The sequence below is a fragment of the Chiloscyllium punctatum genome, chromosome 4 (genome assembly GCF_047496795.1).
Source record: "Chiloscyllium punctatum isolate Juve2018m chromosome 4, sChiPun1.3, whole genome shotgun sequence".
Taxonomy (NCBI): Eukaryota; Metazoa; Chordata; class Chondrichthyes; order Orectolobiformes; family Hemiscylliidae; genus Chiloscyllium; species Chiloscyllium punctatum.
This window is the reverse complement of record NC_092742.1, coordinates 121,140,189-121,165,949: the sequence shown is the minus strand read 5'-3', so window position 1 is coordinate 121,165,949 and position 25,761 is coordinate 121,140,189.

Here is a 25,761-nt window from a genome sequence, read left to right as displayed (position 1 = left end):
ATCTCACTGTATTTTTCACTGACCAAGGGGAGAGCAAGACAGACCCCACTGTGTGTGTATCACTGACCCCAGGGAGAGCAGACTGACACACTGTGTGTGTATTAATAATCCCGGGGAGAGCAGACTGACACCACTGTGCGTGTATTATTGCCTCCGGGGAATGCAGACTGATCCCAATGTGCGTGTATCATGGCTTCAGGGTAGAGTAGATTGACTCCACTGTGTGTGTATGTCAATTAATCCGGGAAGAGCAGACTTTTCCCACGACGTGTGCATTACTGACGCCGGGGAGAGCAGTCTTTCCCCACTGTGTGTATTTTACTGGCCCCGGGGAGAGCAGAGTTACCCGATTGTGAGTGCATCACCGATCATTGGGACGGCAGACTCACCCCACTGTGAGTGTGTGTGTGTGTCACTGAGGCCGGGAAGAGTAGACTAAACCCACTGTGTATCTGTCACTGACCACGGGGATAATGGACTGACCCCACTGCGTGTATAGCACTGACCCTGGCGACAGCAGACTGACCCCATTGTGTATTTCTAAGCCCAGGGAGAGCAGACTGACCCCACTGTTTTTAAAGCACAGAAACCAGGAGAGCAGACCGATGCTTATTTGCCTGTATGACTCTCTCTGGGAGAACAGATAGACCCCACTGTTTCTGTATCACTAAACCGGGGAGAGCAGACTGACCTCAATATATCTCTGTCGCTGACTGCAGGTGAGCAGACTCACATCACTAAGTCTCTGTCACTGACATCCGAGAGAGCAGTCTGACCCCACTGTGTGTAAATCATTGACACATGAGAGAACAGAATGCACTCACCGTTTGTGTATCACTGACCACAGGGAGAGTAGACTGACCCCAAGCTGTGGGTGTCACTGACCTAAGGGGGAGAGCGGAATGTCCATACTGTATCTCTGTCACTGACCGGGGAGAACAGATTTATCCTTGCGTGTTTCTCTCATTTTCCTAGTGGATAACAGACCGACACAATTGTGTTTGAATCACAGACTCCGAGAGGATCACACTGTAACTGCATAACTGACTCTGGGTATAGCAGAGTGACCCCACTGCTTGTGTATCACTCACCACGGGTAGTGCAGACTTACACCACTATGTGTGTATCACTGAAACCCGTCGAGCAGACTGACGCAACTGTGACTCTGTCAGTGACCCCTAGTTGAGAAGCCTGACCCCACTGTGTCTCCATCACTGACACAGCCGGGTGTAGACTGATCTCACTGTGTGTCTGTCACTGACGCAGGGGAGAGGATACTGAGCCCACTGTGTATGTATCACCTACCCCAGGGAGTGCAGAATGACCCCAAGGTTTCTGTATCACTGCCGCCGGTAGAGCACAATGATCCCAACGTGTGGTTGTCTCTGACCCAGAGTAGAACAATCTTACCGCTATGTCTCTGTCACTGACTCAAGGCAGAGAACACTGACCCAGGAGAGACATGACTTATTTCACTTGGTCTCTGTCACTGACCCAGGAGAGAGCAGACTGACCCAACGCTGTGTCTATCACCAATCCCCGGGAGAATAAATGACCCCACTGTGCCTGCATCACTGACCCCGTGGTGAGAAGACCGACCCCTCAGTGTCTGTATCACAAGCTCGGGGAGAGCAGACTGACCCCCTGGTGTTTGTGTCACTGACCCCACAGAGAGCAGACTGACACTACTGTGAGTGTATCACCTAACCATTGGAGAGAAAAAAAACTGACCACATTATGTGTGTATTACTGAACCCAGGCAGAGAAGACTGACCACACTGTGTGTGTATCAATGAGGCCAGGGATTGTCCACTAACCCCGCTTTGTCTCTATCACTGACTGCGGCAGAACGTGTGAACTCACTCTGTCTCTGTCACTGACATCCTGGAGAGCAGACTGACACCACTGTGTCTCCGTAACTCGCTCAGCAGAGAGCAGACTGGCTTTAATGTGTTTCTGTCCCTGACACAGTGGATGGCAGAATGACTCCACTGTTTGTATGTCACTGATACGGAGATGAGCAGGCTGACCACACTGTTTATGTATCACTGACATAGGAGATAGCAGAGTGCATCCTCTGTGTGTGCATGTCACTGATCCAAGCGAGAGTAGACTTGACCTACTGTATCTTTGTAATTGATCCAGGGGAGAGCAGACTAATCCTACTGCGTTTGTTTCCGTGACCCAGGGGATTGCAGACCGACACCACCGTGTGTGAATCACAGGCACCGGAAGGATCACACTGACCCCACTGCATCTGTATGTCTGACCCGGGGAAGAGCAGAGTGGCCCCATTGTTTGTTTAGTACTTAACCCGGGGAGAGTAGAATGACACCACTGTGTATGTATCACTGAATTCGGTCGAGAAGACCGACCCTACTGTGTCCCTGCCACTAACGCTGTGTCGAGCAGACTGACCCCATTACGTCTCTGTCACTGGCATTGGACAGTGCAAATTGACTCCACTGTGTCTCCGTCACAGACACAACAGGGTGTAGACTGATCTCACTGTGTCTCTGTCACTGACGCAGGGGAGAGCAGACTGAGCTGACTGTGTGTGTATCACTTAGCCCGGGGAGAGCAAAATGACTCCAGTGTGTGTTTATCACTGATGCAGCACAGACCAGGTTGTCTCCACTGTGTGTGTATCACTGGCATAAAACAGAACAAACAGCATGTGTGTCACTGATCGCGGGGAGAGCAGATTGATCTCAATGTGTTCCTGTCACTGACCGTGTGTGAGCAGGCTGACCTCACGCTGTCTCTGTCACTGACATTCTGAAGAGCAGACTAACTCCACTTTGTCTCCGTACCTGACCCTGCAGAGAGCTGACTGACCTTATTGTGTCTCTGTCCATGACCCAGAGGGCTGACTGACTCCACTGTGCGTGCATCACTGACACTGGACAGAACAGACAGCACCCACTGCCTGTGTGCGTCACTGACCCCGACTAGAACAGGCTGCACCCACTGTGGTTTTGTCACTGACCCAGGAGAAAGCAGACTGATCCAACTGTGTTTCTGTCAGTGATCGAGGGGAGGGCAGAATGACACCATTCTGTGTGAATCATAGAAACCAAGAGGATCAGATTGACACTTCCATGTCTGTATGACCAACTCCAGCGAGAGCAGACTGAACCCACGATTTGCGAGTCACTGAAACCGGTCAAGCAGACCGACCCCACTGTGTCTCTGTCACTGAGCACGTGTGAGCAGAATGACCTCACTGTCTCTGTCACTGACATTGGGCAGAGCAGACTGACTCCGCTGTCTCACCGTCACTGACCCAGCAGAGAGTAGAATGATCTCACTGTCTCTCTGTCAGTAGCCCAGGAGAGAGCATACTGACCCCACTGAGTGTTTATCACTGACCCCGGGCTGAGTAGACTGAACCTAATCTGTGTGTATCATTTACACCGGGGAGAGCAGACTGACCCTAATATGTATGTGTATTGACCGCGGGTGGAGCAGACATACCTCACCGTGTATCTGTCACTGACCCTGCAGAGAGTAGACTGACCACACTATGTGCATCACTGACCCAGGGGAGAGCAGACTAATCTCAGAGTGTGTGTTCCACAGACACCCGAATGAGCAGACTGTCCCCACTGCATATATATCAATGACGCGCAGGAGAGCAGAATGCACCTATTGTCTGTCTTTAAATAAGCTGGGGTAGAGCAGACTGATCCGACTGTGTCTCTGGCACTGACCTCGGAGAGAACTGACCGATTCACTCTCACTGACATATGAGAGAGCAGACTGACCCCATGCCGTGTGCATCACAAATATTCTGGAAAGCAGACGGATCCCACTGTGTCTGTGTTACTAACCCCGGTGAGAGCAGACTGATCCCACTGTGTGTGCGTCACTGACCCAGCGAAAGAACACTCACCCCAACGTGTCTGTATCATTTAATTTGAAGAGAGCATATGTGGATATCACTGACACAGGAGTGAGTTGATTGACCCCACTGTGTGTTTATCAACTGTGAGAGAAAGTGTGTGTATGTGAGAGAGAGACAGACAGACAGAAGGATAGAGAGAGAGAGGGGATAGAGAGAGGGAGAGAAGGGGAAGTCAGACTAAGACTGAGGAGTTAAAATATGGACAAACTGAAGGGGTGACACTCGTTATTCCAGTTGGTTCCAACTCTCTTTCTCAATTGATTTTCAAATTCCCTCTCTCCCATGCCCTTGGGTTTTGCTTCAGTCTCTCTCTCTCTCTCTCTGGTTCTGCTTCTGGGTCTGCGAAACTGTTTTCTCTCGCCCTCTCTCTCTCTCTCTGGATGGTCAGATTGTCTCTGTCTCTTGCCATGCTAGTCTCCTCAGAAGGCCTCCAGAGATTCAGGCAATCAGTCTGCAGATAAACCTTGTTTTTGTTCATTTTTGGATGGTTTTCAGGATCATTCTATCGTTGTGGCCAATTAGGAGAATCCGCTAATAGTTTGAAGCATTGCCAATCATTTGGATGGCTTGTTGCTGTTAGTTTCTTTGTGTAGCAGGACCCGGTGCCTTCCTGTCTGGGCCCTCATTTGTTTGGTAGATACGTCTGTCCAGAATAACTGTTGCCTTTTACATTATTCTGTGTTTGCGCTGTGCCTGGTGTGCGGGTTTTGTGATTTGGGAGTTTTCCTTGGCCAATAAACCTTGGCTGTCTATCTGTGTTTTAGCCAGGATGTTGTGACATCTCCCCCAACTCATCCACTTGAAAGGAAAGAAAAGAAGCTTATGCAATCAATTACAAACCTAATTTTAAAAGCTGGTTATGCTTGTTGTCAGAGTAGCCAGCTGTCTGTGCAAAAGCCATTGTGTACGCTTTCCAAACCGATGGTCTTATAGTTTCACTTGGAGGTCGCCACTGATGATGCTACCCAGCCAGGTAACGAAACGTCTGGATATCAAACCTATCAGCGAGCAAACCTACACCCTAAGTCTTAGAGCTGAAAAGTGATATCATAAAATCTTGATAGAAGAGAAACAGACCGTTCGGCCCATTGAGTCCACAATGACCCTCTGAAGAGAATCCAACTCAGACCCACTCCCGCAATTATATCCCTGAAAACCCTGCATTTCCTATAGCTATTCCAGCTGGCCTGAATATCCCTTGACACAATGGGCAATTTAATATGGCCAATCTGTCGTAATGGCAACTACGGGCAGGAAATCAATACTGGGCCCAGCCAAGAACACTCAAACACTGCAAATGAATGAAACTAAGGTGATCACCTGGGGAGTTCCATCTACCTTCCAGCCCCTGAGGGTGTATCCAGGCATGATTCACCATGATCGTACCCATCTGCTGCTGCCTGCAATCCTAACCACCGGTATCCCGAGATATATCAAGGTGAGTGCGGTTAGGACCACATCCGAAGTGAGAGGAGCCGGATTCTTGGATAACAGGCTATGGGAATGACATGGTATGACCTGTTCCTTCCCATTTACGTAAGTATGGTTCCTGTCAATGTTCCCTCGATCTCCACAGTAAGTGGGAGGTAATCATGGTAGCCCATCCAAATACCTTTTTGATACAACTCCAATAATTTGGACTTCATCCTAACTTTAGTAACTTGGGGTAAGTGGAATCCCTCACACCAAGCCCAGGTGTCCCACCTAGAGTGTCCTTACAGCTGTTATTAACCCAGCCCTTGGTGAGCTACTGTCACTGACAGTGAGAAACGTTGGTGTGGGTGTTCTCCTGGAACAAATATTTATGCTGTTTGTCACTAACCCGGGATGGGACTTTCCCTTGGCTGGCCTGCGTGAGCTCCTCCCTCAGCTGTTCCATCATCCCAATACTGCACAGGGTGTGGTTTTACTGCTCACCATAATCTCTGATTGGGCCGTGGATGATCTGGTTAATCGTGTTGGCGTGACCCTCCAGTTCAGTCACTAAGTGATGGTTAGCCTGATTCTCCACGAGTTGTCCCATGGTCTCCTCTGGGTTTTCTGTATTCAGTCTTTCTCAGGCTCATTAGAGAGTTGTTGGGTCAGGATCCTGAGTTTATTCTCCAAATTAGCCAAGTCAGCGTACTGACCAGTAACCCTCCTGCCCTGGGGGTAGACTGGTATACTGCGGCTAAATCATTAAGGAGTTCCCTTTTGTTTTGTCTGTAATTACTTTTCTGGGTTCTGTGTTTTCCCTCAAATTTCCCTGTCCCTAGTCCCATTATCCTGTGGGTCAGTTGGGACCATGATTATTTTAATGGGGAAGGACACCACTCTGATTACTGTATCCCTGATGCATTCATTATGATTAGTGTCAGTTTGTGATAAATGTTCGTGAACAGGGAATTCCCTGTGAGTTTAATGAACAGTCAATTGTGAGAGCCTGGTATGTGTGGGACAAGCTGGGGGAGGAGCCTTCACTCCTGGTCACAGCCCGTTTTTAATTTTGTTTCTGAGGAATTCTCCCTGGTGGGCTTCCTGGGGTATTGCTGTCCGAAAATGACCCCAAGTCCAGGCAGGGTGCTTGGTATCCTACTACCATACACACATTCTCAGGGAAACCCTACCAATCGCTTCTGATCCCTGAGCTCCTGTCACACAATGTGGAAATCCCAAAAGTCTATTTCGTATTCAGCAATTAATTAGCAGAGGGCCCAAGCCTCATTACGGGCGCTATTGAGGGGTCGAATCCCAGGTGTCTCTCCTCCTTTCTGAGACATGAGAGACAAAAGGTCGGGCCCAGTTTCACATCGCTAAGAGAGGTGCAGGTCATATCCCCAAAAATCCAGACAAATAGGACACAGAGTCTCCGGGTGAAGCTGACAGGGGGAGGGGAGGGGCATTCCCCTGGTTGTTGTTCTGCAGTTATGTAGCGCCTCTGCAGGATATGCCTTATCCTGCCCTGGAGCAGTGAGGATCGCTGCCTTCATCTCATCATGGATGCCCCTCCCTAGCTGTTGGCCCTCAGGGAGGGCTGAATGGCATGATGGACAAAGGCACATGGCAATTCATTTGGTTTGCTCCTCAGCGTCCACTCTGTGTATGACAGACTGTCAGTCAGTATCTGGGCCAGAGCCGGGATCTTTTTGGTGCTGCCCACCAGCTGAGTGCCTGCAATGGCTGTTGTGTACGGAGTGAGACCAAAAGCTGCTTTAAACTTATCGCCACATGATTCATGGAATCTGAGTTCGGCTGTGGCTCAGGGCTGGGGGCAAAAGGTGCAGTTACCTGGGAGACAGGCAGTGGGAGTCCCCATCTGTGAGCGGGTGTGGAGGTGTCAGAGTGGAGCCTGTCATTATCTCCCTGGGGAGCTAGAACCCCAAAGGCACACATTATCCCATTCTGGGAGGAGTCCTCGTTCCCTAGGGATTACATTTGCTCCTGAAACCTCCTACTAGGGCCTGATGTGTGTTGCTCCATGTTGCAGGTGTACAGGACCCATGCAGCTGCTTGGAGCTCATACACTGTCCTTCCAGATTGTCAATGTAACCTGAGGCTGCCTCCCCATCCCCAGAGACCCTCCTTTCACTGGATTGGACTCTTCCCAATTGGAACTGGAGTAGTCCCATGTGGGTGAGATTTTCCTGCAACCTTCTGTCCTGCTCATCGTGTAGGAGACCTAGCTCTGTCCCAGCCTGTAGGTTTCCCTGGGGTGACCGGATCCCAGATGCCTTATCGCAGCCAGGGGTCCTCGAGGCTATCGGCAGTGGAGTGAGCTTTCCAGCTTCCTTCCCCAACTCTCGATGGGCATCTCACCACAGCTCCTGTGCCAGGAATGCTTTACTGCAAGGTCAGGCTGGCTTCCTGTGAAATTCTGCAGGACTGTTTCACATTTGTACCAGCTCATGTTCCTATTGCTTTGGCCACTTCTGTATTATGGGACACCTGGGTATGTGCATAGAGTCATAGAGTTCTACAGCATGGAGACAGGCTCTTTGGCTCAACCCGGTCCATCCCCACGAACCCCGTTTCCCTGCACGTGGCCCATATCCTTCCAATACGTTCCTCTCCATGTATTTGTCCAAGTGCATTTTAAATGTTCTTAAATGTATCCTCCTCGACCACTTGCACTGGTAGTTCATTCCGTATGTGTACCACCTTCTGGGTAAAAGCATTGTCCCTCAGGTTCCCTTTTAATCTTCCTCTTTCACCTTAAAACGATGCCCTTTCATCCTTGATTCCCCAAGCCTTGGATAAAGACTGAGTGCATTCACCCTATCCATGCCTCCCATGATCTTATACACCTCTATAAGGACACGCCTCAGTCTCCTACACATGAAATAAAATGTCCTTGCTTGTCCAACCTCTCTCTATATCTGTCTAGTTAAGTTCTGGCAACATCCTTGTAAGTTTCTTCTGCTCTTTTTCCAGTTCAATAACATCCACTCGATAGCAAGGTGGGCAAAACTGAACACAATACTCCAAGTGCGGCCTCACCAACATCCTGCACAACTACAACAGAACTGACCAACTTCGATATTCCATGCCCTGACTGATGAAGTGCCCAGTGTGCCAAAAGCCTTCTTCACTGCCCTGTCTCCCTGAGTTCAGAGAGCCGTGCTCCTGGAATCCAAGGTCCCTCTGTTCCACCACACTCCTTCAGGCCCTACCATGAAACCCCTGTCTTGATGTGACTTTCCAAAATGCTAGATCTCACACTTGTCTATTTTAAACTCCATTTGCCATTTCTCAGCCCAATTCCCCAGCTGATCAAGGCCCTGTTGCAATTGCTGAGAACTTTCCTCACTTACATTAGTATAATCTGAAAACTTTCTAATCATGCCTTAAACATCCTCATCCAAATCATTGATAGAGATAACAAACAGTAATGGGCCTAGCACCGACAAGCTCAGTGGCAGAATGGATCAGTGGTTAGCACTGCTGCCTTACAGCACTGTCGATCTGGGTTCAATTCCAACCTCACAGGATGCTCTGTGTGGGTTAGATCCTGTTCGGGTTAGATTGCGTACAGTATGGAAACAGGCCATTTGGCCCAACAAACCACACCAACCTGCTGAAGAGTAACCCACCTAGAGCCATTCTTCCGACCCAACATTTACCCTTAACGAATGCACCTAGCAATATGGACAATTTAGCCAGGTCAATCCATCTGACCTGCGCATTTTTGGAATGGGGAGGAAACCGGACCACCCAAAGGAAACCCACGCAGACACAGGGAGAATGTGCAAACTCCACACAGTCACCCGAGGCTGGGGTCGAACCCGGGTCCCTGGCGCGGTGAGGCAGCAGTGCCAACCGCTGAGCCACCATGCCACACCAACTGAGTTTGTACGTTCTCACCATGTCTGCGTGGGTTTCCTCTGGGTGCACCAGTTTCCTCCCACAGTCCAAAGATCTGCAGGTCAAGTAAATTGGCAATGCTCAATTGCCGAGAGTGTTCATGGATGTGTAAGTAAGTTGCATTAGTCAGGGGTAAATGTAGAGCACACATTCCACAGAGGAGGGATTCTATGATTCTATGACCGCTGAGGCACACCACTAGTCACGGGCCTCCCATCTGACTGTTACCCTCTTCTTCCTACCATCAAGCCAATTGTGTACTCAGCTTGCCAACGCCCCCTGGATTCCATGCGATCTAACCTTCCAGAGCAAGCTACCATGTGGAATCTTATCAAATGCCTTCCTGAAATCTGTAGAGTCTACATGTACTGGCCTGCCCTCGTCAAACTTCCTGATCACTTCAATAAAGAACGCTGACAAATTTGTGAGGCATGGTCTCGCATGCACAAGGCTTTGCTGACTACTCCCAATCAAATGTTGTATTTCCAAATGCATGTCTATCTAATCTCTCAGCATCTTCTCAAGTAACTTACTTACCACGGATCTTATGTTTACTGATCGATCGTTCCCAGGTTTATCTTTGCAGCCCTTCTTGAATAAGGGCGCAACATATGCTCTCCTTCAGGCTTCCGGGACCTCACCCGTGGCTAACGGTGAGGCAAAAAGATCAGCAGGGACCCCACAAGTACTTCCCTCGCCTCTTGAGGTGCCGTTGGATATATTTGGTCAGATCCAGGAGATTTATCCACCTTCATACATTCTAATGCATTCAACACATCTTCTCCTGTGATATGGACTGTCCCCAAGAGATCATCACTAACTTTCCCAAGTTCCCAAGCCTTCATGTCCTTCCCCAAGGTCAACACAGAGGAGAAATAACTCCTGCGATTCTGCACACACATGTCCACTTTGGTCCTTGAAGGGTCCTATTTTCTCTCTAGTTATTCTTTTTTGCCTTGGGAGGGGGAGATTGCAGTGATGGGTAGGGATCAGTCAGGGAGGGGGTGAGTGCAGTATTGGGTAGGGATCAGTCGGGGGGGATATTGCATTTTTGGGTAGGGATCAGTCACGGAGGGGGATATTGCAGTGTTGGGTAGGGATCAGTCAGGGGGGGAGATTGCAGTGTTGGATAGGGATCAGTCAGTGAGGGGTGATTGCAGTGTTGGGTAGGGATCAGTCAGGGAGGGGGAGATTGCTGTGTTGGATAGGGATCAGTCAGGTAGGGGGTGATTGAAGTGTTGGGTAGGGATCAGTCAGGGAGGAGGAGATTGCAGTGTTGGGTAGTGATCAGTCACACGGCTGTGACCCTCAGCCCCCTACTGTACTCCCCGTACCCACATGGCTGTGTCCTCAGCCCCCTACTGTACTCCCTGTACACACATGGCACTGTCCCTCAGCCCCCCACTGTACTCCCTGAATACACACAGCTGTGTCCCTCAGCCCCCTACTGTACTGTACTCCCTGTACACAAACGGCTGTGTCCCTCAGCAGTGCATTGATCTATAAACCCTAAACAAGATATCTGTTCAGCACGGGGAGCTGTGCAGACCGCAGCAGTGCATTGATCTATAAACCCGGACGAAATATCTGTCCAGAATGGGTGGCTATGCAGACCACAGCAGTGCATTGATCGAAAAACCCAGACTAGATATCTGTCCAGGACGGGAAGCTGTGCAGACCACAGCAGTGCATTGACCAATAAACCCGGACAAGATATCTGTCCAGGACGGGGAGCTGCGAAGACCACAGCAGTGCATTGATCTATAAACACGGACTAGATATCTGTACAGGGCGGAGAGCTGTGCAGAACACAGCAGTGCATTGATGTATTAACAAGGACTAGATATCTGTCCAGAACGGGGAGCTGTGCAGACCACAGCAGTGCATTCATCTATAATCCCAGACTAGATATCTGTCCAGCACCGGGAGCTGTGCAGACAACAGCAGTGCATTCATCTATAAACACAGACTAGATATCTATCCAGGGAGGGGAGCTGTGCAGTACACAGGAGTGCATTGATCTATAAACCCGGATTGATATCTGTCCAGGACGGGGAGCTGTGCAGACCACAGCAGTGCATTGATCTAAAAACCCGGACTAGATATCTGTCCAGGACGGGGAGCTGTGCAGACCACAGCAGTGATTGAGCGATAAACCCAGACCAAATATCTGTCCAGCACGGGGAGCTGTGTAGACCACAGCAGTGCATTGATGGATAAACCCGGACTAGATGTCTGTCCAGTACAGGGAGCTGTGCAGACAACAGCAGTGCATTGATCTATAAACCCAGACGAGATATCTGTCCATCACGGGGAGCGGTGCAGACCACAGCAGTGCATTGATCTATAAATCCAGTTTGGATATCTGTCTAGGACGGGGAGCTGTGCAGACCACAGCAGTGCATTGATCTATAACCCCGGACAAGATAAATGTTTAGGGCGGAGAGCTGTGCAGAACACAGCAGTGCATTGATCTATAAATCCAGTTTGGATATCTGTTCAGCACGGGGAGCTGTGCTACCACAGCAGTGCATTGATCTATAAACCCGGACTAGATATCTGTCCAGAATGGGGAGCTGTGCTCACCACAGCAGTGCATTGATCTATAAACCCGGAATAGATATCTGTCCAGTACGGGGAGCTGTGCAGACCACAGCAGTGCATTGATATATAAACCCAGACGAGATATCTGTCCAGGACGGGGAGCTGTGCAGACCACAGCAGTGCATTGATCTATAAACCAGAACTAGATATCTGTCCAGCATGCGGAGCTGTGCAGACCACAGCAGTGCATTGATCTATAAACCCTGACGAGATATCTGTCCAGCACGTGGAGCTGTGCAGACCACAGCAGTGCATTGATATATAAACCCAGACGAGATATCTATCCAGGGCGGGGAGCTGTGGAGACCACAGAAGTGCATTGATCTATAAACCCGGATGAGACATCTGTCCAGGATGGGGAGCTGTGCAGACCACAGCAGTGCATTGATCTATAAACCCAGACTAGATATCTGTCCAGCACTGGGAGCTGTGGAGACCACAGAAGTGCATTGATCTATTAACCCGGACGAGACATCTGTCCAGACGGGGAGCTGTGCAGACCACAGCAGTGCATTGATCTGTAAACCCAGACTAGATATCTGTCCAGGACGGGGAGCTGTGCAGACCACAGCAGTACATTGATCTATAAACCCGCATGAGATATCTGTCCAGAATGGGGAGCTGTGCTCACCACAGCAGTGCATTGATCTACAAACCCGGACTAGATATCTGTCCAGGGCAGGGAGCTGTGCAGACCAGAGCAGTGCATTGATCTGTAAACCCAGTCAAGGTATCTGTCCAGGACGGGGAGCTGTGCAGACCACAGCAGTGCATTGATCTATAATCCCGGACTAGATATCTGTCCAGAATAGGGAGCTGTGCTCACCACAGCAGTGCATTGATCTATAAACCCAGACTAGATATCTGTCCAGTACGGGGAGCTGTCTAGGCCACAGCAGTGCAGTGATCTATAAACCCAGACTAGATATCTGTCCAGAATGGGGAGTTGTGCAGACCACAGCAGTGGATTGATCTATAAACCCAGACTAGATATCTGTCCAGGACTGGGAGTTGTGCAGACCACAGCAGTGCATTGATCTATAAACCCAGACTAGATATCTGTCCAGACGGGGAGCTGTGCAGACCACAGCAGTGCATTGATCTATAAACCTGGACTAGATATCTGTCCAGCACGGGGAGCTGTGCAGACCACAGCAGTGCATTGATCTATAAACCCGGACGAGATATCTGCCCAGGAAAGGGAGCTGTGCAGACCACAGCAGTGCATTGATCTATAAACCCAGACTAGATATCTATCCAGAATGGGGAGCTGTGCAGACCACAGCAGTGCATGGATCTATAAACCCAGATGAATTATCTGTCCAGGTCGGGGAGCTGTGTAGACCACAGCAGTGCATTGTTCTATAATCCCGGACTAGATATCTGTCCAGGACGGGGAGTTGTGCAGACAACAGCAGTGCATTGATCTATAAACCCGTACTAGGTTTTTGTCCAGGGCGGGGAGCTGTGCAGACCACAGCAGTGCGTTGATCTATAAACCCGGACTAGATATCTGTCCAGTACGGGGAGCTGTGCAGACCACAGCAGTGCATTGATCTATAATCCCAGACTAGATATCTGTCCAGCACCGGGAGCTTTGCAGACAACAGCAGTGCATTGGTCTATAAACCCAGACGAGATAACTGTCCAGGACGGTGAATTGCAGTTCACAGCAGTGCATTGATCTATAAACCCGGACTAGATATCTGTCCAGCACTGAGAGCTGTGCAGACCCCAGCAGTGCATTGATCTATAAACCCGGACTTGATATCTGCCCAGGAAAGGGAGCTGTGCAGACCACAGCAGTGCATTGATCGAAAAACCCAGACTAGATATCTATCCAGAATGGGGAGCTGTGTAGACCACAGCAGTGCATTGTTCTATAATCCCGGACTAGGTTTTTGTCCAGGGTGGGTAGCTGTGCAGACCACAGCAGTGGATTGATCTATTAACCCAGACTAGATATCTGTACAGGACGGGGAGCTGTGCAGACAACAGCAGTGCATTGATCTATAAACCCGGACTAGGTTTTTGTCCAGGGCGGCGAGCTGTGCAGACCACAGCAGTGCATTGATCTATAAACCCAGACGAGATAACTGTCCAGCACCGGGAGCTGTGCAGACAACAGCAGTGCATTGGTCTATAAACCCAGACGAGATAACTGTCCAGGACGGTGAGCTGTGCAGTCCACAGCAGTGCATTGATCTATAAACACGGACTAGATATCTGTATAGGGCGGAGAGCTGTGCAGAACACAGCACTGCATTGATGTATTAACAAGGACTAGATATCTGTCCAGCACTGGGAGCTGTGTAGACCACAGCAGTTCATTGATGTATAAACCCGGAATAGATATCAATCCAGCACGGGGAGCTGTGTAGACCAGAGCAGTGCATTGATCTATAAACCCGGAAGGGATATCTGTCCAGAACGGGGAGCTGTGCAGACCACAGCAGTGCATTCATCTATAATCCCAGACTAGATATCTGTCCAGCACCGGGAGCTGTGCAGACAACAGCAGTGCATTCATCTATAAACACAGACTAGATATCTATCCAGGGCGGGGAGCTGTGCAGACCACAGGAGTGCATTGATCTATAAAACCAGATTGATATCTGTCCAGGACGGGGAGCTGTGCAGACCACAGCAGTGATTGAGCGATAAACACAGACCAAATATCTGTCCAGCACTGGGAGCTGTGTAGACCAGAGCAGTGCATTGATCTATAAACCCGGAAGAGATATCTGTTCAGCACGGGGAGCTGTGCAGACCACAGCAGTGCATTGATCTATAAACCCAGACTAGATGCCTGTCCAGCAAAGGGAGCTGTGCAGACAACAGCAGTGCATTCATCTATAAACCCAGACTAGATATCTGTCCAGCACCGGGAGCTGTGCAGACAACAGCAGTGCATTCATCTATAAACACAGACTAGATATCTATCCAGGGCGGGGAGCTGTGCAGACAACAGCAGTGCATTGATCTATAAACCCAGACGAGATATTTGTCCATCACGGGGAGCGGTGCAGACCAGAGCAGTGCTTTGATCTATAAATCCATTTTGGATATCTGTCTAGGACGGGGAGCTGTGCAGACCACAGCAGTGCATTGATCTATAACCCCGGACAAGATAAATGTTGAGGGCGGAGAGCTGTGCAGAACACAGCAGTGCATTGATCTATAAATCCAGTTTGGATATCTGTTCAGCACGGGGAGCTGCGCAGACAACAGCAGTGCATTGATGTATAAACACGTACTAGGTTTTTTTCCAGGGCGGGGAGCTGTGCAGACCACAGCAGTGCATTGATCAATAAATCCAGATTGGATATCTGTCTAGGACGGGGAGCTGTGCAGACGACAGCAGTGCATTGATCTATAAACCCAGACTAAATATCTGTCCAGGGCGGGGAGCTGTGCAGACGACAGGAGTGCATTCATCGATAAACCCGGACTAGATACCTGTCCAGGACGGCGAGCTTTGGAGACCACAGCAGTGCATTGATCTATAGACCCAGACGAGTTATCTGTCCAGGACGGGGAGCTGTGCAGACCACAGCAGTGCATTGATCTATCAACCCGGACGAGATATCTGTCCAGTACGGGGAGCTGTGCAGACCACAGCAGTGCATTGATCTATAAACCCGGACTAGGTTTTTGTCCAGGGCGGCGAGCTGTGCAGACCACAGCAGTGCATTGATCTATAAACCCAGACCAGATATTTGTTTAGGGCGGAGAGCTGTGCAGAACACAGCAGTGCATAGATCAATAAATCCAGATTGGATATCTGTCTCGGACGGGGAGCTGTGCAGACCACAGCAGTGCATTGATCTATAAACGCAGACTAAATATCTGTCCAGGGCGGGGAGCTGTGCAGACGACAGGAGTGCATTCATCGATAAACCCGGACTAGATACCTGTCCAGGACGGCGAGCTTTGGAGACCACAGCAGTGCATTGATCTATAGACCCAGACGAGTTATCTGTCCAGTACGGGGAGCTATGCAGACCACAGCAGTACATTGATCTATAATCCCGGACTAGATATCTGTCGAGGACGGGGAGCTGTGTAGACCACAGCAGTGCATTGATCTATAAACCCAGACTCGATATCTGTCCAGGACAGGGAGCTGTGCAGACCACAGCAGTGCATTGGTCTATAAACCCAGACGAGATAACTGTCCAGGACGGTGAGCTGTGCAGTCCACAGCAGTGCATTGATCTATAAACACGGACTAGATATCTGCATAGGGCGGAGAGCTGTGCAGAACACAGCAGTGCATTGATGTAGTAACAAGGACTAGATATCTGTCCAGCACTGGGAGCTGTGTAGACCACAGCAGTTCATTGATGTATAAACCCGGAATATATATCAATCCAGAACGGGAGCTGTGCAGACCACAGCAGTGCATTCATCTATAAACCCAGACTAGATATCTGTCCAGCACCGGGAGCTGTGCAGACAACAGCAGTGCATTCATCTATAAACACAGACTAGATATCTATCCAGGGCGGGGAGCTGTGCAGACCACAGGAGTGCATTGATCTATAAACCCGGATTGATATCTGTCCAGGACGGGGAGCTGTGCAGACCACAGCAGTGCATTGATCTAAAAACCCGGACTAGATATCTGTCCAGGACGGGGAGCTGTGCAGACCACAGCACTGATTGAGCGATAAACACAGACCAAATATCTGTCCAGCACTGGGAGCTGTGTAGACCAGAGCAGTGCATTGATCTATAAACCCGGAAGAGATATCTGTTCAGCACTGGGAGCTGTGCAGACCACAGCAGTGCATTGATCTATAAACCCAGACTAGATGTCTGTCCAGCACAGGGAGCTGTGCAGACAACAGCAGTGCATTGATCTATAAACCCAGACGAGATATTTGTCCATCACGGGGAGCGGTGCAGACCAGAGCAGAGCATTGATCTATAAATCCAGTTTGGATATCTGTCTAGGACGGGGAGCTGTGCAGACCACAGCAGTGCATTGATCTATAACCCCGGACAAGATAAATGTTTCGGGCGGAGAGCTGTGCAGAACACAGCAGTGCATTGATCTATAAATCCAGTTTGGATATCTGTTCAGCACGGGGAGCTGCGCAGACAACAGCAGTGCATTGATCTATAAACCCGTACTAGGTTTTTGTCCAGGGCGGGGAGCTGTGCAGACCACAGCAGTGCATTGATCTATAAACCCGGACTAGATATCTGTCCAGTACGGGGAGCTGCGCAGACCACAGCAGTGCATTGATCTATAATCCCGGACTAGGTTTTTGTCCAGGGCGGGTAGCTGTGCAGACCACAGCAATGGATTGATCTATTAACCCAGACTAGATATCTGTACAGGACGGGGAGCTGTGCAGACAACAGCAGTGCATTGATCTATAAACCCGGAGTAGGTTTTTGTCCAGGGCGGCGAGCTGTGCAGACCACAGCAGTGCATTGATCTATAAACCCAGACCAGATTTTTGTTTCGGGCGGAGAGCTGTGCAGAACACAGCAGTGCATTGATCAATAAATCCAGATTGGATATCTGTCTAGGACAGGGAGCTGTGCAGACCACAGCAGTGCATTGATCTATAAACCCAGACTAAAAACCTGTCCAGGGCGGGGAGCTGTGCAGACGACAGGAGTGCATTCATCGATAAACCCGGACTAGATACCTGTCCAGTACGGCGAGCTTTGGAGACCACAGCAGTGCATTGATCTATAGACCCAGACGAGTTATCTGTCCAGTACGGGGAGTTGTGCAGACCACAGCAGTGCATGGATCTATAAACCCAGACTAGATATCTGTCCAGTACGGGGAGCTGTGCAAACCACAGCAGTGCATTGATCTATAAACCCGGACTAGATATCTGTCCAGCACGGGGAGCTGTGCAGACCACAGCAGTGCATTGATCTATAATCCCGGACTAGGTTTTTGTCCAGGGCGGGTAGCTGTGCAGACCACAGCAGTGGATTGATCTATTAAGCCAGACTAGATATCTGTACAGGACGGGGAGCTGTGCAGACAACAGCAGTGCATTGATCTATAAACCCGGACTAGGTTTTTGTCCAGGGCGGCGAGCTGTGCAGACCACAGCAGTGCATTGATCTATGAACCAAGACCAGATTTTTTTTAGGGCAGAGAGCTGTGCAGAACACAGCAGTGCATTGATCAATAAATCCAGATTGGAAATCTGTCTAGGACGGGGAGCTGTGCAGACCACAGCAGTGCATTGATCTATAAACCCAGACTAAATATCTGTCCAGGGCGGGGAGCTGTGCAGACGACAGGAGTGCATTAATCGATAAACCCGGACTAGATACCTGTCCAGGACGGCGAGCTTTGGAGACCACAGCAGTGCATTGATCTATAGACCCAGACGAGTTATCTGTCCAGTACGGGGAGCTATGCAGACCACAGCAGTACATTGATCTATAATCCCGGACTAGATATCTGTCCAGGACGGGGAGCTGTGTAGACCACAGCAGTGCATTGAACTGTAAACCCAGAATAAATATCTGTCCAGGACGGGGCGCTGTGTAGACCACAGCAGTGCATTGATCTATAAACCCAGACTCGATATCTGTCCAGGACAGGGAGCTGTGCAGACCACAGCAGTGCATTGGTCTATAAACCCAGACGAGATAACTGTCCAGGACGGTGAGCTGTGCAGTCCACAGCAGTGCATTGATCTATAAACACGGACTAGATATCTGTATAGGGCGGAGAGCTGTGCAGAACACAGCAGTGCATTGATGTAGTAACAAGGACTAGATATCTGTCCAGCACTGGGAGCTGTGTAGACCACAGCAGTGCATTGATGTATAAACCCGGAATATATATCAATCCAGAACGGGGAGTGTGCAGACCACAGCAGTGCATTCATCTATAAACCCAGACTAGATATCTGTCCAGCACCGGGAGCTGTGCAGACAACAGCAGTGCATTCATCTATAAACACAGACTAGATATCTATCCAGGGCGGGGAGCTGTGCAGACCACAGGAGTGCATTGATCTATAAACCCGGATTGATATCTGTCCAGGACGGGGAGCTGTGCAGACCACAGCAGTGCATTGATCTAAAAACCCGGACTAGATATCTGTCCAGGACGGGGAGCTGTGCAGACCACAGCACTGATTGAGCGATAAACACAGACCAAATATCTGTCCAGCACTGGGAGCTGTGTAGACCAGAGCAGTGCATTGATCTATAAACCCGGAAGAGATATCTGTTCAGCACGGGGAGCTGTGCAGACCACAGCAGTGCATTGATCTATAAACCCAGACTAGATGTCTGTCCAGCACAGGGAGCTGTGCAGACAACAGCAGTGCATTGATCTATAAACCCAGACGAGATATTTGTCCATCACGGGGAGCGGTGCAGACCACAGCAGTGCATTGATCTATAACCCCGGACAAGATAAATGTTTAGGGCGGAGAGCTGTGCAGAACACAGCAGTGCATTGATCTATAAATCCAGTTTGGATATCTGTTCAGCACGGGGAGCTGTGCTACCACAGCAGTGCATTGATCTATAAACCCGGACTAGATATCTGTCCAGAATGGGGAGCTGTGCTCACCACAGCAGTGCATTGATCTATAAACCCGGAATAGATATCTGTCCAGTACGGGGAGCTGTGCAGACCACAGCAGTGCATTGATATATAAACCCAGACGAGATATCTGTCCAGGACGGGGAGCTGTGCAGACCACAGCAGTGCATTGATCTATAAACCAGAACTAGATATCTGTCCAGCATGCGGAGCTGTGCAGACCACAGCAGTGCATTGATCTATAAACCCAGACGAGATATCTGTCCAGCACGTGGAGCTGTGCAGACCACAGCAGTGCATTGATATATAAACCCAGACGAGATATCTATCCAGGGCGGGGAGCTGTGGAGACCACAGAAGTGCATTGATCTATAAACCCGGATGAGACATCTGTCCAGGATGGGGAGCTGTGCAGACCACAGCAGTGCATTGATCTATAAACCCAGACTAGATATCTGTCCAGCACTGGGAGCTGTGGAGACCACAGAAGTGCATTGATCTATTAACCCGGACGAGACATCTGTCCAGACGGGGAGCTGTGCAGACCACAGCAGTGCATTGATCTGTAAACCCAGACTAGATATCTGTCCAGGACGGGGAGCTGTGCAGACCACAGCAGTACATTGATCTATAAACCCGCATGAGATATCTGTCCAGAATGGGGAGCTGTGCTCACCACAGCAGTGCATTGATCTACAAACCCGGACTAGATATCTGTCCAGGGCAGGGAGCTGTGCAGACCAGAGCAGTGCATTGATCTGTAAACCCAGTCAAGGTATCTGTCCAGGACGGGGAGCTGTGCAGACCACAGCAGTGCATTGATCTATAATCCCGGACTAGATATCTGTCCAGAATAGGGAGCTGTGCTCACCACAGCAGTGCATTGATCTATAAACCCAGACTAGATATCTGTCCAGTACGGGGAGCTGTCTAGGCCACAGCAGTGCAGTGATCTATAAACCCAGACTAGATATCTGTCCAGAATGGGGAGTTGTGCAGACCACAGCAGTGGATTGATCTATAAACCCAGACTAGATATCTGTCCAGGACTGGGAGCTGTGCAGACCACAGCAGTGCATTGATCTATAAACCCAGACTAGATATCTGTCCAGACGGGGAGCTGTGCAGACCACAGCAGTGCATTGATCTATAAACCTGGACTAGATATCTGTCCAGCACGGGGAGCTGTGCAGACCACAGCAGTGCATTGATCTATAAACCCGGACGAGATATCTGCCCAGGAAAGGGAGCTGTGCAGACCACAGCAGTGCATTGATCTATAAACCCAGACTAGATATCTATCCAGAATGGGGAGCTGTGCAGACCACAGCAGTGCATGGATCTATAAACCCAGATGAATTATCTGTCCAGGTCGGGGAGCTGTGTAGACCACAGCAGTGCATTGTTCTATAATCCCGGACTAGATATCTGTCCAGGACGGGGAGTTGTGCAGACAACAGCAGTGCATTGATCTATAAACCCGTACTAGGTTTTTGTCCAGGGCGGGGAGCTGTGCAGACCACAGCAGTGCGTTGATCTATAAACCCGGACTAGATATCTGTCCAGTACGGGGAGCTGTGCAGACCACAGCAGTGCATTGATCTATAATCCCAGACTAGATATCTGTCCAGCACCGGGAGCTTTGCAGACAACAGCAGTGCATTGGTCTATAAACCCAGACGAGATAACTGTCCAGGACGGTGAATTGCAGTTCACAGCAGTGCATTGATCTATAAACCCGGACTAGATATCTGTCCAGCACTGAGAGCTGTGCAGACCCCAGCAGTGCATTGATCTATAAACCCGGACTTGATATCTGCCCAGGAAAGGGAGCTGTGCAGACCACAGCAGTGCATTGATCGAAAAACCCAGACTAAATATCTATCCAGAATGGGGAGCTGTGTAGACCACAGCAGTGCATTGTTCTATAATCCCGGACTAGGTTTTTGTCCAGGGTGGGTAGCTGTGCAGACCACAGCAGTGGATTGATCTATTAACCCAGACTAGATATCTGTACAGGACGGGGAGCTGTGCAGACAACAGCAGTGCATTGATCTATAAACCCGGACTAGGTTTTTGTCCAGGGCGGCGAGCTGTGCAGACCACAGCAGTGCATTGATCTATAAACCCAGACGAGATAACTGTCCAGCACCGGGAGCTGTGCAGACAACAGCAGTGCATTGGTCTATAAACCCAGACGAGATAACTGTCCAGGACGGTGAGCTGTGCAGTCCACAGCAGTGCATTGATCTATAAACACGGATTAGATATCTGTATAGGGCGGAGAGCTGTGCAGAACACAGCACTGCATTGATGTATTAACAAGGACTAGATATCTGTCCAGCACTGGGAGCTGTGTAGACCACAGCAGTTCATTGATGTATAAACCCGGAATAGATATCAATCCAGCACGGGGAGCTGTGTAGACCAGAGCAGTGCATTGATCTATAAACCCGGAAGGGATATCTGTCCAGAACGGGGAGCTGTGCAGACCACAGCAGTGCATTCATCTATAATCCCAGACTAGATATCTGTCCAGCACCGGGAGCTGTGCAGACAACAGCAGTGCATTCATCTATAAACACAGACTAGATATCTATCCAGGGCGGGGAGCTGTGCAGACCACAGGAGTGCATTGATCTATAAAACCAGATTGATATCTGTCCAGGACGGGGAGCTGTGCAGACCACAGCAGTGATTGAGCGATAAACACAGACCAAATATCTGTCCAGCACTGGGAGCTGTGTAGACCAGAGCAGTGCATTGATCTATAAACCCGGAAGAGATATCTGTTCAGCACGGGGAGCTGTGCAGACCACAGCAGTGCATTGATCTATAAACCCAGACTAGATGCCTGTCCAGCAAAGGGAGCTGTGCAGACAACAGCAGTGCATTGATCTATAAACCCAGACGAGATATTTGTCCATCACGGGGAGCGGTGCAGACCAGAGCAGTGCTTTGATCTATAAATCCATTTTGGATATCTGTCTAGGACGGGGAGCTGTGCAGACCACAGCAGTGCATTGATCTATAACCCCGGACAAGATAAATGTTGAGGGCGGAGAGCTGTGCAGAACACAGCAGTGCATTGATCTATAAATCCAGTTTGGATATCTGTTCAGCACGGGGAGCTGCGCAGACAACAGCAGTGCATTGATGTATAAACACGTACTAGGTTTTTTTCCAGGGCGGGGAGCTGTGCAGACCACAGCAGTGCATTGATCAATAAATCCAGATTGGATATCTGTCTAGGACGGGGAGCTGTGCAGACGACAGCAGTGCATTGATCTATAAACCCAGACTAAATATCTGTCCAGGGCGGGGAGCTGTGCAGAAGACAGGAGTGCATTCATCGATAAACCCGGACTAGATACCTGTCCAGGACGGCGAGCTTTGGAGACCACAGCAGTGCATTGATCTATAGACCCAGACGAGTTATCTGTCCAGGACGGGGAGCTGTGCAGACCACAGCAGTGCATTGATCTATCAACCCGGACGAGATATCTGTCCAGTACGGGGAGCTGTGCAGACCACAGCAGTGCATTGATCTATAAACCCGGACTAGGTTTTTGTCCAGGGCGGCGAGCTGTGCAGACCACAGCAGTGCATTGATCTATAAACCCAGACCAGATATTTGTTTAGGGCGGAGAGCTGTGCAGAACACAGCAGTGCATAGATCAATAAATCCAGATTGGATATCTGTCTCGGACGGGGAGCTGTGCAGACCACAGCAGTGCATTGATCTATAAACCCAGACTAAATATCTGTCCAGGGCGGGGAGCTGTGCAGACGACAGGAGTGCATTCATCGATAAACCCGGACTAGATACCTGTCCAGGACGGCGAGCTTTGGAGACCACAGCAGTGCATTGATCTATAGACCCAGACGAGTTATCTGTCCAGTACGGGGAGCTATGCAGACCACAGCAGTACATTGATCTATAATCCCGGACTAGATATCTGTCGAGGACGGGGAGCTGTGTAGACCACAGCAGTGCATTGATCTATAAACCCAGACTCGATATCTGTCCAGGACAGGGAGCTGTGCAGACCACAGCAGTGCATTGGTCTATAAACCCAGACGAGATAACTGTCCAGGACGGTGAGCTGTGCAGTCCACAGCAGTGCATTGATCTATAAACACGGACTAGATATCTGCATAGGGCGGAGAGCTGTGCAGAACACAGCAGTGCATTGATGTAGTAACAAGGACTAGATATCTGTCCAGCACTGGGAGCTGTGTAGACCACAGCAGTTCATTGATGTATAAACCCGGAATATATATCAATCCAGAACGGGAGCTGTGCAGACCACAGCAGTGCATTCATCTATAAACCCAGACTAGATATCTGTCCAGCACCGGGAGCTGTGCAGACAACAGCAGTGCATTCATCTATAAACACAGACTAGATATCTATCCAGGGCGGGGAGCTGTGCAGACCACAGGAGTGCATTGATCTATAAACCCGGATTGATATCTGTCCAGGACGGGGAGCTGTGCAGACCACAGCAGTGCATTGATCTAAAAACCCGGACTAGATATCTGTCCAGGACGGGGAGCTGTGCAGACCACAGCACTGATTGAGCGATAAACACAGACCAAATATCTGTCCAGCACTGGGAGCTGTGTAGACCAGAGCAGTGCATTGATCTATAAACCCGGAAGAGATATCTGTTCAGCACTGGGAGCTGTGCAGACCACAGCAGTGCATTGATCTATAAACCCAGACTAGATGTCTGTCCAGCACAGGGAGCTGTGCAGACAACAGCAGTGCATTGATCTATAAACCCAGACGAGATATTTGTCCATCACGGGGAGCGGTGCAGACCAGAGCAGAGCATTGATCTATAAATCCAGTTTGGATATCTGTCTAGGACGGGGAGCTGTGCAGACCACAGCAGTGCATTGATCTATAACCCCGGACAAGATAAATGTTTCGGGCGGAGAGCTGTGCAGAACACAGCAGTGCATTGATCTATAAATCCAGTTTGGATATCTGTTCAGCACGGGGAGCTGCGCAGACAACAGCAGTGCATTGATCTATAAACCCGTACTAGGTTTTTGTCCAGGGCGGGGAGCTGTGCAGACCACAGCAGTGCATTGATCTATAAACCCGGACTAGATATCTGTCCAGTACGGGGAGCTGCGCAGACCACAGCAGTGCATTGATCTATAATCCCGGACTAGGTTTTTGTCCAGGGCGGGTAGCTGTGCAGACCACAGCAATGGATTGATCTATTAACCCAGACTAGATATCTGTACAGGACGGGGAGCTGTGCAGACAACAGCAGTGCATTGATCTATAAACCCGGAGTAGGTTTTTGTCCAGGGCGGCGAGCTGTGCAGACCACAGCAGTGCATTGATCTATAAACCCAGACCAGATTTTTGTTTCGGGCGGAGAGCTGTGCAGAACACAGCAGTGCATTGATCAATAAATCCAGATTGGATATCTGTCTAGGACAGGGAGCTGTGCAGACCACAGCAGTGCATTGATCTATAAACCCAGACTAAAAACCTGTCCAGGGCGGGGAGCTGTGCAGACGACAGGAGTGCATTCATCGATAAACCCGGACTAGATACCTGTCCAGTACGGCGAGCTTTGGAGACCACAGCAGTGCATTGATCTATAGACCCAGACGAGTTATCTGTCCAGTACGGGGAGTTGTGCAGACCACAGCAGTGCATGGATCTATAAACCCAGACTAGATATCTGTCCAGTACGGGGAGCTGTGCAAACCACAGCAGTGCATTGATCTATAAACCCGGACTAGATATCTGTCCAGCACGGGGAGCTGTGCAGACCACAGCAGTGCATTGATCTATAATCCCGGACTAGGTTTTTGTCCAGGGCGGGTAGCTGTGCAGACCACAGCAGTGGATTGATCTATTAAGCCAGACTAGATATCTGTACAGGACGGGGAGCTGTGCAGACAACAGCAGTGCATTGATCTATAAACCCGGACTAGGTTTTTGTCCAGGGCGGCGAGCTGTGCAGACCACAGCAGTGCATTGATCTATGAACCAAGACCAGATTTTTTTTAGGGCGGAGAGCTGTGCAGAACACAGCAGTGCATTGATCAATAAATCCAGATTGGAAATCTGTCTAGGACGGGGAGCTGTGCAGACCACAGCAGTGCATTGATCTATAAACCCAGACTAAATATCTGTCCAGGGCGGGGAGCTGTGCAGACGACAGGAGTGCATTAATCGATAAACCCGGACTAGATACCTGTCCAGGACGGCGAGCTTTGGAGACCACAGCAGTGCATTGATCTATAGACCCAGACGAGTTATCTGTCCAGTACGGGGAGCTATGCAGACCACAGCAGTACATTGATCTATAATCCCGGACTAGATATCTGT